At 47.0% G+C, this 13,168-nt stretch overlaps 1 protein-coding gene across 3 annotated transcripts in view; it reads left to right on the top strand.

The window, feature by feature from the left end:
• Nucleotides 1-1,932: 1,932 nt before the first annotated feature.
• The window catches only part of ARHGEF10 (Rho guanine nucleotide exchange factor 10), a 190,707-nt gene continuing 179,471 nt past the window's right edge, over nucleotides 1,933-13,168 (top strand). For 2 of the 3 annotated variants that reach the window (XM_075598217.1, XM_075598216.1), the window contains exon 1: nucleotides 1,934-2,561. The gene's annotated coding sequence lies outside the window, so the exon portion shown is untranslated. Of the gene's footprint in view, nucleotides 2,562-13,168 lie in introns of all 3 variants that reach the window. The other variant, XM_075598218.1, reaches the window with a different exon arrangement.

The raw sequence follows: 13,168 nt of genomic DNA, 5'->3' as shown, positions 1-13,168 counted from the left end.
ATCAAAGAACAAAACCCCACTGATTTCAATAGGAATGTTATACCTTGATACATTTCTTGCTGTTTTTTTATTTTATTATTATTAATCAATTTTGCAGCAGGGAGACAAACTATTTCAAACGTTAAAAAAAAAATATATATATATAAATATATAGCAAATGGAAATATTACTGTATGCTCATTTGCATGTCTTAGACAGGTCTGCAACCCCACCTTCCACCATTGTCACCCAGCACACAGCACTTCCACTGCAGCAAGGGATTCTGGGAAATGACATGCAAATGAGCACACCGTGTCACCTTTTGCCTGAAAAACCATTGTTACATGGAGCCCATATAAGCTCATGCTCGCTGTTAACACAGCTTTAAAGCACAGCATAGGCGCCGAAGAGATGTGGACCTCTTGACTAGCTTTAGGACCAAGTGCGTGCAATTGACCATCCTACTTAAGCCCCAGATATGATTAGCACTGCACTTGGTATTAGCCACATGCCAAGAAGTGAATTCTGATCTTAGCCAAAAGGCCAAGCATAGGAATCAGATGCATAGCCAGAGAAACCATTCACAGACATGTTTGTTTTATTAATGGGTATCATCAGTGTGAAGTTGGTTGTACTGCTGGCTTTGCAATTTTCAAAACTGTAGGGTTTACCATCACGTTTTAAGTTATGGTGGGTGAAAAAGGCAACAAGAAACCTCCACCATATTGCATATAGCAAATACAAAGATCACTTGTGAGCACATTCACATGTCTTAGGCAGGTCTGCAACCCTGCCTTTCACCATTATCACCCAGCATACAGTGCTTCCACAGCAGCAAGGGATTCTGGGAAATGATATGCAAATGAGCACACCGTGTCACCTTTTGTCTGAAAAACCATTGTTCCATGGAGCCCATATAAGCTAATGATCGTTAACACAGCTTTAAAGCACAGCATAGGAGTCAGATGCAAATTTGCTATTTATTACTAGGAGAGGAGTGGGTGAGGGATGCTGTCCTAGATTATCTGGTATCCAGGTGCTATCACGGTACTACAATGAAGAAAAGGTGTGTTACCTCATAAAAGTATGGAAGGTGGGAAGAAACATATATAGACCGAGTGGAATACATCTCTGAGCGGGGTTAGAAGAGGGGTGTTCGGTCACTAGCGCCTCCACCTGTGCTGGATTCTATGATGTAGAATAACCCCGCTACAGGACCCGCATTCAATAAAACACACACTTATGAAAGATAACAGTTTTACTGAACATAAATAACCTAGGATACATATATATATACACCACCAACCAGGCCACGCACGGCCGTACCCTCCAATGCTATGCTCCCCCATACAAGGTGTGTGACAGCACTGCCCTACTATAGTGTTTGAGTTGGTGCACTGATGTGTTGGGTACCTGCCGGGTGATGCCACACCCGGGCGCCACGATGCTACGATGCTGGGATCCACGGATTCAAAGCTGATACTTCGAAGCCTCCGTCTCTACGTTGGGTGGGTCCCTTGTGAATTGTACCACCGTAAACAATGTCTTTATTAATGTAGGGCGATCTGTGTCCTGGACCACAGGCCGCAGCCACTGTGCGGCGTCTCCCTGTGTCCCTAATATTGCTAAGCAGGGCATTGTCCCTATCGCAGCCACAAACTTTGTGGGAGTCGGGGCCTAGCTGGGGCATAACAGGGGGTATCTGGCCTAGTGCAGATGCCACTAACACCTGCACATACAGTATAACTTACTCCATCCTTGTCCCAGCTCCAACTGCCCTTCTCCTAACTGTCAGCTCAAACTTCAAGCACACCCAAAGTCCAATCTCCCCTCAGGAGATTCTAGCAGCCCTATTGGCTGCACTGTGTCATGTGTTGTGCAGCCCCTGGGGCTGCTGGAACCTTTGCATGCGCTAACCTTTTCTGCGCATACGAGCGCACAAACAAAATGGCGGCGCCCTTACCGGCTACCCGCCTGCAGCAGAGGTGAGGAGAGCTAAAGGGAGGAACGGGCTACATATACAAAATGCCTAATTGCTGAGAGTTTTCACTTTCCAGCAACTTGCCAATACAACATGATGCTGGTTTTAAGTGCTCCAAAGCAAACATACTGTCTTTTCATCTTTTCCAAAGGGAGAGAGAAAAAGTTAAATACTAGAGATCTGCTCTACTGACAGATTTATCCTTGCACAGCTGTTCAAAGAGAAGCCATTGGGCTGGTCAGGTGACCTCAGAGGAATGCAGTAGATGTGCATTACAAGTGTTTGTGTGGGGAGGGGAGAGAGACAGAGAGAGAGAGAGGGAGATTTTCCAAAACCTCCTGCCTTGTTACTTGACTCTCAAGACCGGCCTCTGCCCTGACTGACGGGAACTTCCACCAATAGAGCTGCACCTCTCCCGCAGGCTCTGTCCAATCAGCAGCTAGTCACAGATGCCTCAGTAGGGATGAAACACTTGGGCTGCAGTTGCCAGCAGAGCGGAGCTCGGGAAACAAACAGTGTCTGGAGAAGTACAGGGGAATGACAACGTGCGGGAGACATTGCGACCCGCTGCAGCCGTGCTGGTGGATGTGGTGGTGAGGAGGTAAGAGGGTCAATGGGTAAGAGGGTCGCGTTATCTGTTGGCAAAATAATCAAGGCTGCAAAGGAGGGAGATTTTTGGGCTAGAAAACTGAGTTTAGTGACGTGTCTGCAGCGCACCCTGACTTGGCTGGGAGAGAAGTTACAATCACATTAGTTTTACAGTGTTTACTGCTTGAGCATTTTATTAGGAGGCTTCTACAACCCCAAATCTGTGTCCGATCAGATATAATTACACTACAGGGTGCCCGCTGCAATGCTCTTTATTGGCTGATTTCTATCACTCTTCATCCTTTCCCCCAGGAGTATAGGATTTTTTTCTGGCAGTAGCCATTCTGTTGCAAAATAACCTCCCCCCCCTTATTATTATTATTATTATTAATTATTATTACACCCCGATGTGGCTTTCAGTAATCACATTTTCAGACGTGATTGTGTATTACAGAATGGTCCTGGGCCAGTTATTAAATCTTGGATCTCCTTGACCATCCTCTAACCCCATTCTAGAGTTTGCTACATAAATTCATCTAACAGTTCTTGGAGCTTTATAACCACTGCTCCCATTATGTCCTTCTACTGTGCTACTTCACCATTATTATTAGTAATATCCTAACTTTGTTTTTAAACCCCTTCGCTGGCACAGGTCCCTGTAACAGTGATGGGGTTAATTTACTATTGCAATATAAACGACCGGTATGTACTGTAATATTGAAAGTTAGACTATCTTACCAGTTGTGTTGTCCATATATTTCTGCTATGAGCAGCGCCACAGAAATTATGCCGATCGTGTTTGTACACCTGCTGATGAGTAGCTTGGCAGGGACCATGCACCCGTGTTTTTTTTCTTCTTCACTTGTTGTGTTACCTAAAGGCTTCGGCCAGGGTGGGAGAGTGCTCTCTGCCGCTCGAGCGCTGTGACGACAGGCGCTGGGCGTTTTCTGGCCAGCCAGTTGCGCGCTCGACGGGGCGCGGCCATTACATCACGGAGCTGGTTCGCCATCATTGAGTGAGCCGCTCGCGTGATGTATCAGCGAGTAGCCAAATCAAATTTGGTTGTGTCGCAAGCAGGTAAGCGCTGTGCAAGCGCTCGCTCAAGCTGGCCACACACATTGCAACAATGTGTTTAATCGCGGCCAGTGCGAGCGCCACCCCGGACGAGGCCTATGGCTGCGGCCACGCTGCCGTTGAGCGAGCTCATACTTGACATCACCAACTCTCCGAGCATGGGTGCTCGGTTGTCCTGCATAGTTTTTTTTTTTTTTAAGCGCGAGCGGGGGGCGTGCTGATTGGTTGCTGAAGTTCATGTGACCCTTCAGCGCGCCTGGAAATCAATTTAATCTGTTTCGCCTGGGCACGTGAGCATGGCCTGACACATTGACATTAATTGAACTCAATGCGCTCAGTGGCAGCATGGACGCAGCCTTAGGCCGCATGTATAGTGCACGGGAAGGGTGACGTCACCCGTCGCCGCCGCCGCCACTAGCAAAAGTAATATTTCGCTTTGCGGCGGCGTTGTGGGCTTTCTGGAATTTGATTGGTTCAGGGGCTGTCACATGAGGCGACAGCCCTTGAAAAATCAAATATTGCCAGCTTCCAAATTTGGCGACACGACGTCGCATTGTCGCCGTCGCGCTTACTATAAGCGCATGCAGCGGCAATGTATTTGTTTTGGGGCGACGTCGCCCGTCGCGGGCACTATACGCACGGCCTTAGGAAGAGATCATCGCTTCCAGCTACATGTCATAAAATATATATTGGTTACACCAAGTAGACGGTTATTATTGAATTACTCACTACTTTTGTTTTGACCATTTGCATGTAGAGTAACAAAGTGTCTATTCACCCGGCTCTATAGCCTTCTCCTGTTCTTTAAATTATTATTTTTTCCCAGATTATGAGTCAAAGGCCCAGATGCACCATTAATGCCGCATTACCTAAATTCTTAACGGACATTATTTTTCCTGAGTTTTACGCATATCCACAAATGTAATTACATGCAAAAACCAAGGGCCGTTGTTTATTTTATTCGTATAGACTTAAAAACTTTTAGGGAGAGAGACTCCTTCTTTATTAAAGTTATAAGTGCTATATCTACCTCCCCAAACACATCCTTATTCAACATGTGCAGAGACACTTGTTTAAACATATTTTACCTATCCAAATGAGCATATATCTTAGGCTGCGTCCATGGTGACTCAGCCTGTGCTGAGGCTGAGGGAAAGCGGGTGCTTTTCCCTGGCCTTGGTTAGCGCGCCGTCGGGGGGCGGGCCAGTGATGTCATGGAGCTGGTTCGCCCTCATTGGGCGAACCGCTCACGTGACCGGCCCTGCGCTCCCGTGAGCGCGCAAATTTAAAATTTTCTTAAGACCTACACTTCTGGAAGCGTGCGCGAGGCCCTGCTAAAGCCGCTCTCATTGCGGCTTCAGGGGCTCACTGGTAAGCGTGAGCGCACCTCAGCACGGGCGCTGACCATGCTCGAGGCCGTAGGTGTACTCCTTTCTGTGCATAGGCATCTCTCTTTATATCAAGTACTAGCACTGGGTTAATTTGAGGCTATCCTTTTTAGTTTAACCTGATGTTAAAGCAATATCCTACGTGTGTGTTTTAAAAAATTAAAATCAGTTCTGTACTATGAGAAAATACTTATAGCATTGAAAAAAAAAAAAAAGTTTTAAAGATATTTGTAATGTTTCTAAGGCCGTAATATCGTGTATGCATCCGTGCCTGTGCGAACGCGTGTGCACGTGCTGCACACTTTGTGTGTAGATTGTGTATAAATACCTTGGTAAGAATAAATTATTTATTAACATTGTACACACACACACTTTAGTGGCGCAAAATCTTTATTTTCCCCATCTTCTCCCCTGTCGGCCGTCTCCACACTCACTCCCGTGCGTGCGCGGTCCTATTGTAGGAAGGCTGACTAACCACAGCCAACTATAACAGCCGCGCGCGCGGCGCAACAAGCGCGCCCTCTATAGAACAGCCCTAATGTAGGAAACCTTTCCAAAGTGACAGCCCCATTCCCCTTCCGATAGGCTCTGGCTCTTGAGCCCCGTCCTCTCTCTAGCAGTGCACCAATTGTATCTAGTAACTGCCCAGTCAATCATATTCAGGACTACATTGCCTAGAATGCTGTGCAAGAACTGATTTAAATAATCTGGAGCAAGCAATCGATTACAGGAGAACGGATCGATCTGCAGCTTAGCTAATCACTTGTCAGTGTGCAGATTGTATTGGTGCACATATTGAATGGGATATATATATACACTGTATATATATATAACATTTTTTTTATTTGTTTTTGGAACTGCAGCTTTAAATAGCCTAACAGAGCTTGGTTCATTTGACCCAGGGAGTGCTGGTAATTGTTAGGCTGAAGAAGTCTCATCTGGTTCTTGTTTCTATATTTGGGTGCCCAATGACATAGTCGCCACCACGTTATGTGGTCTGATACTCCACGGTCCCCATGATGTAGTGGCTTCTGCGAAGGCGTACTGTGTTCGTAAGGCAGATGAATGGGAGAGGAGGACTGTCCCATTCTCATGAGTGATGTCATGATCGCGTTCCATGTGCCAGAGGTGCTGTTGCACTCTGGTACTACGGCTCCTCTGGCGCCCAAAGGGTAATGAGGCTGAACAAGTCCCTAATCTATCCAGCTGGTGATTTTTAAATAAGGCGAAACATTTGTGCCTTCTTTGTGGGGTAGATGGCCTCTGCCTTAGAATAATGCAACTACTACAAACTTGTTCATATTATTTATTTTTGTGCGATAATTTTGTGACTTATTCAGTAGTATCGTGTGTTACTGCTTTCTTTTAGAAAACTGGTTTAGAAATAAAATGATGAAAAGCATGAAGGTCACGTAAGTCCTCTATTATCAGATGGATCTCCATCAGCATGCTCCAAACCCATCTGCTACTATTCAAGAAAGTGAGAAGTGGAATAATGTACGTTTGATGCATTATGACTGTGTGTTAAATCTCTTCTCACTATATTGAATAATGGTTCTAGTCTGGGCTGTCTATCTATTTACCAAAAGGCAGCAGTCCTGTTTGCCCACTGAGAAAACAAAATGTATTATTATTATTATTATTATTACTGTGAATGTTGTTGGCTTGAACCGTTTTAAGTCTATGGTTGCACACCAAAGATAATTTTGTTAAAATATTCTACGTTGGGATTTGAAAATGGCCACCGATTTTAACACATTTTCAGCAAACCAGAGGTTGCCGTGGTAAACACTGTTGGTGAATGGAAAAACATGTGGAAACACATCAGAAGTAATTTTTTTTAGAAAATGAAACAATATCTGATCACAGCTGCTTTATGACTCAAATATGAACTGTGAATGATATAGTGTAGATATTTTACAGCACTGTTTGATTTTATTATCCATCTTGTAAAATAACCAGAAGTGCTGATACTGTAAGTAATTCTCATTACTAGTTGTTCAAGTTAAACATGACTGCTGTCATGGTAAAGATGTGATACATTTATTTATAGGATTTGTGTATAGCATGTCATACATTAAGTGGGGAACAGTGTAATAGTTTTTCTGCTACTAACTGTATTTATTGTTCATTATAAGCTAAAGCTGTTAAAAAATCCCTGCTCTCTGGTTAAAATTCCAGGCATTATCCAATCGGTAATTTTTGGCACCCTGCCAAGTGTTTCAGCTTTCAGTTCTCATTCACAAAGAGTGAGATCAGCTCTCAAACATGGGAGGTGATTGGACAGGAGGCAACAGCAAGGCACTGACTCCTCCCCCACCCTGCCTGCAGAGAGCTCCGCACAGGAGAGTGAGGGGAAAGGTGTGGGTGTAGATAGGGCAGCTCAGTCTGTTTTGTTAATGTGTCTGCTGTGTGGGTGTTTTGTGGGTGGAGGAGTGCAGTAAGTTTTGTTGATGTGTGTGTTTACAAGGGGCTGCAGTTGGTGTAGGGAGGGCTGCTAGTGTGTGTGATCTGGATGTAGAGGTGGCAGTCTGTTTTGTTGGTTTGTGTGTGTCTCTGCAGTGTGTGTTTTGTTGGTGGAGGAGGGGTGCAGAGTGTGTGTATATAGAGGGGGTTTGCATGCAGAGTGTGTTTGTGTCTGCTGTGTGTGGGTTTACAGGGGGCTGTAAAGGGTGGGGTGCTGGTGTGTGTTGTGGATGTAGAGGGCGCAGCAGTCTGTTTTTGTGGTGTGTGTCTGCAGTGTATTTTGTGGGTGTAGTGTGTGTGTGTGTGCGTGTGTGTGGAGGAGAGCGGTTGCACATTTTGTTGGGGGGACTGCAGTGTGGGGGGGAGAAGGGGAGAGCGTGTATAGCGGGGGTGGGGGGGCTGGTGTGTGTGTGTGTGTGTGTGTGTGTGTACAATTTCCTTTTAATTAAACTTGCAGTAAAAACATAAGAATGTGGACAATCCTGCTGATAAAAATCAATATGATTACAAAAGTGTATATTTTTTATGAAACTTAAAAATAAGCCTACATTTAGCCTATAATAGTAATAATCCCCGAAGAACAGGGCATTACTTGCCAATAATGCCCTGGCTGGGTTAAAGACACACACGCCTTCAACTTTTCCAGCCAGGGCATTATTGACCAGTAATGCCCTGTTCTTCGGGGATTATTACTTAATTAAGGTTTAAAAACAGATCTAAAATACAGTATTTTCGATCATTTATGTAAAATATGGCTAATGTCAGATTCCTGATTAGACATTGTGGTAGTTATTCAAACATTCATAGACACATTTATGTGATCAGCAGCACATAGCTTGCAATTTCTTTAAATTGAAAAATATTATGCATTTAACATTATTTTTGGACTTAAATTTTTTTTTTTTATTTGGCAATACTTTTAATGCACAGTGCTCATTCTCAGCTGTGATGTGTTTTTATAAGTAAAAAACAACTCATGGAATTTACTGTAGGTATCATATTAAAGCAACAATTAGTACATTTCCCCTTTTTATTTATATTTAAAAAAAAAAATTCATTTCTTATTTGTATATGTAAAGCAGGTGTGCGCAAACTATTCGCGCTGCGCCCCCCCCCTGTCTGATCCCCTGGTGCTTGTGCTTCCCGGCGTGCAGAGGTCATGTGACATCAAGCCACGACCCCGTGGCAATGCCGCGTTGCCATGGCGATGGTTCATGTGACATCACATGGTCCCGCTGCGTCATTTAACATCGCATTGGCATGGCGACACGTCACACAGCCGGCTGAATTAACGTAAGTGGGGTGTTGAACAAGCCTCATGTGATCCCCCGGCATTAAATGCCTTGGGGAAAGAGCGCGGGGCCTCTGCAACCGCCCGCACCGCCCCCCCCCCCCCCACCACACAAATCTGCCCCCAGTTTGCGCATTGATGTTGTAAAGCATGGGCAATGTATAATTCAATGTTCTTGCTTAAACTGGCAATCTTTTGGTGCTCCTGTTATAAATCTGTAGAAATCCTGATTGTGTTACTAACATAATGGCAGCTTCAGTCTGGCTGCTTCCGTCAGTGTAACTCGGCAGCTACAATGTATCCTTATATTGCTAAAGTACCATTATCTATTGTTACAGTTTAGAGCTCAATCTGCTGAGAATGTTGGCAACAAAGGATCACAAACTGGAAAGTGTTACAAAAAATCTTGCACTGCTTGGGAGGTGGGCAAAAACCTGCTTAGAAATTAGAGGATGCTTTAAAACGAATTAAAAATAGCAATAAGAGTTCAGTGATTTAAAAATAATAACATTTAAAATGGTTTGCTGCTTATTCTGTTAGCTCAGTATTACACTTACTGCACATGAACTATTTTCACTGTCTTGTTTTTTCACACCACTATATTAACAATAATTATGTGATGCACAGAATCTGTTCAAGGAAATCATGCCATATTAAACACAGATCTTCGAGACGACCACATTCATGGTACAGCTACTAAAATAGAAACTGCCAAACCATAAAATGGGAAGCAACAGTTTACCCAAATTTGCTTTTCTTTCACTAGAAGTACTATAGATTTTTATAGCATATTTTTAGGGATCTGTGAGAACAGGCCTGAGGAAGGGGTGTTCTGTCCTGAAACGTTGACCCCCCCCCCCCCCTTTTTTTTTTTTTTTGCTTCATCACATCTACTTCACCTTTTGCCATCAGGCAGTTTATTGTCACCACCGTACTTTTTTTTTTTCCCCCTCCCATCACGCTATTTCAGCATTTGTTTGTACACATAGATTTCCCTTAGGGTTGTAGCATCATTCAGATTGTATACTGTGTATTTCAATTAAACTTTGCTTTGGGACTGCTGTTTGTAACACCGTACTTTTTTTTTTTTTATAGATTTTTCGTTAAATCACTTTTCTGTTTCACTTTATTTCAGCCTACAATTTCTAACATGGAAAGTTCAATGCTCTCTAGATTTACAGCAGGATACGGTTAAAACTGCTCATAGTTGTCACTTTATTTAACTTAATCTCCAGTGCGTTTGTAATATATTCTAAAATCGCTTGCAAACTTTGCCTGAAAAAATTGTTTATATCAGTGGAAGTCTAATAATACAGTTCCAACCATTTGAAATACAGTATCCTATCTATGTCCTAAATGTATTTATTGTAAGTTTTTTGCTAATTGGAACTACTTGATAAGTGTTCTGTATCCTTCCTTATTATTTTTTTAACTCTGTGTGTGTGTGGGCGGGCTGCATGACATTTCTTTAGAATGCCTTGCTCGTTGCTCTGGCACTATGAGTATTGCAATAACCGTTTCACAAAAGGTTGAAATGAGTAAGTCAAGTGAATGGTGATATACTGTAAGGGTGTAACACAAATACCTTAAACATTTATATAAAGTAAACATCCCATTTCTTGGGTTGGATATATATATATATATATATAGATATATATCTATATCTATATCTATATCTATATATATCTATCTATATCTATATATATCTGGTTACAATGACAAATCCACTTGTCTAACGTGAATCTAGCAAAACAATATGATATAATATATAATGTAATATGAGTTATGATGACAGATACATGGTTCCAAATACATGGGTACATTAGGTCAGGGCTGCACAACACGCGGCCCGCGGGCCGCATGCGGCCCGCCTGGCCTCTCTGTGTGGCCCTCGATGAGATTTAAAAAAAAAAAAAAAAAACTTTGAAAAAAAAAAAAAAATTGAAAAAAAAAACTTTGAAAAAAAAAAAATGGCGGCGATTCCCCGCGGTCCCGGCGCGCATCCGCAGGGCCCGCTCCCGCTCCTTGCTCCCTCCCACCACCCCCACCCCCCCCACCCCCCCCCCCGCTCGCAACGTGGGACGGAGGGGGAAGTCACAGCCAGCTGAGCTCTTCTGCGGCAGCTCCCTCCCCCCTGATCCGAACTTGGATATGTGCAGGGGGGTGAGGTGAGGTGCATTGAGGTGAGGTGCATTGAGGTGAGGTGCAGGGGGGTGATGTGAGGTGCAGGGGTGATTGGAGGTGCAGGGGGGTGATTGGAGGTGCGGGGGGGGTGAGGTGCAGGGGATGTGATGTGCAGGAGGGGGGGGTGATGTACAGGAGGGGTGATGTGAGGTGCAGGGGGTGAGGTGAGGTGCAGGGGGTGAGGTGCAGGGGTGATTGGAGGTGCAGGGGTGATTGGAGGTGCAGGGGTGATTGGAGGTGCAGGGGGGTGATTGGCGGTGCAGGAGTTGATTGGAGGTGCAGGGGGGTGATTGGAGGTGCAGGGGGGTGATTGGAGGTGCAGGGGGGTGATTGGAGGTGCAGGGGGGTGATTGGAGGTGCAGGGGGGTGATTGGAGGTGCAGGGGGGTGATTGGAGGTGCAGGGGGGTGATTGGAGGTGCAGGGGGGTGATTGGAGGTGCAGGGGGTGATTGGAGGTGCAGGGGGTGAGGTGCAGGGGATGTGATGTGCAGGAGGGGGGTGATGTGCAGGAGGGGTGATGTGAGGTGCAGGGGTGATTGGAGGTGCGGGGGTGTGATTTGAGGTGCAGGGGGTGATGTGAGGCGCAGGGGGGTGATTGGAGGTGCAGGGGGTGAGGTGCAGGGGATGTGATGTGCAGGAGGGGGGGGGTGATGTACAGGAGGGGTGATGTGAGGTGCAGGGGGTGAGGTGCAGGGGTGATTGGAGGTGCAGGGGTGATTGGAGGTGCAGGGGTGATTGGAGGTGCAGGGGTGATTGGAGGTGCAGGGGGTGATTGGCGGTGCAGGAGTTGATTGGAGGTGCAGGGGGGTGATTGGAGGTGCAGGGGGGTGATTGGAGGTGCAGGGGGGTGATTGGAGGTGCAGGGGGGTGATTGGAGGTGCAGGGGGGTGATAGGAGGTGCAGGGGATGTGATGTGCAGGAGGGGTGATGTGAGGTGCAGGGGGTGAGGTGCAGGGGTGATTGGAGGTGCAGGGGTGATTGGAGGTGCAGGGGGTGAGGTGCAGGGGATGTGATGTGCAGGAGGGGTGATTGGAGGTGCAGGGGGGTGATTGGAGGTGCAGGGGGGTGATTGGAGGTGCAGGGGATGTGATGTGCAGGAGGGGTGATTGGATGTGCAGGAGGGGTGATTGGAGGTGCAGGGGGGTGATTGGAGGAGCAGGGGGGTGGTTGGAGGTGCAGGGGGGTGGTTGGAGGTGCAGGGGGTGATTGGAGGTGCAGGGGGGTGAGGTGCAGGGGATGTGATGTGCAGGAGGGGGGGGGGTGATGTGCAGGAGGGGTGATGTGAGGTGCAGGGGTGATTGGAGGTGCAGGGGGGTGAGGTGCAGGGGATGTGATGTGCAGGAGGGGGGGGGTGATGTGCAGGAGGAGTGATGTGAGGTGCAGGGTGTGAGGTGCAGGGGTGATTGGAGGTGCAGGGGTGATTGGAGGTGCAGGGGTGATTGGAGGTGCAGGGGTGATTGAGGTGCAGGGGTGATTGGAGGTGTAGGGGTGATTGGAGGTGCAGGGGTGATTGGAGGTGCAGGGGTGATTGGAGGTGCAGGAGTGATTGGAGGTGCAGGAGTGATTGGAGGTGCAGGGGGGTGATTGGAGGTGCAGGGGGGTGATTGGAGGTGCAGGGGTGATTGGAGGTGCAGGGGGGTGATTGGCGGTGCAGGAGTTGATTGGAGGTGCAGGGGGGTGATTGGAGGTGCAGGGGGGTGATTGGAGGTGCAGGGGGTTGAGGTGCAGGGGATGTGATGTGCAGGAGGGGGGGGTGATGTGCAGGAGGGGGGGTGAGGTGCAGGGGTGATGTGAGGTGCAGGGGTGATGTGAGGTGCAGGGGTGATGTGAGGTGCAGGGGTGATGTGAGGTGCAGGGGTGATGTGAGGTGCAGGGGTGATGTGAGGTGCAGGGGTGATGTGAGGTGCAGGGGTGATGTGAGGTGCAGGGGTGATGTGAGGTGCAGGGGTGATGTGAGGTGCAGGGGTGATGTGAGGTGCAGGGGATGATAGGAGGTGCAGGGGGGTGAGGTGCAGGCGATGTGATGTGCAGGAGGGGGGAGGTGATGTGCTGGAGGGGGGAGGTGATGTGCAGGAGGGGGAGGTGATGTGCAGGAGGGGGGAGGTGATGTTGCAGGAGAGGGGGGAGGGTGATGTGCAGGAGGGGGGAGGTGATGTGCAGGAGGGGTGATGTGAGGTGCAGGGGGTGAGGTGCAGGGGGGTGATTGGAGGTGCAGGA

Source organism: Ascaphus truei, chromosome 4 (genome assembly GCF_040206685.1).
Source record: "Ascaphus truei isolate aAscTru1 chromosome 4, aAscTru1.hap1, whole genome shotgun sequence".
NCBI lineage: Eukaryota > Metazoa > Chordata > Amphibia > Anura > Ascaphidae > Ascaphus > Ascaphus truei.
The sequence above is the reverse complement of the archived record's forward strand: the minus strand, read 5'-3'. Positions and strand labels throughout refer to the sequence as shown.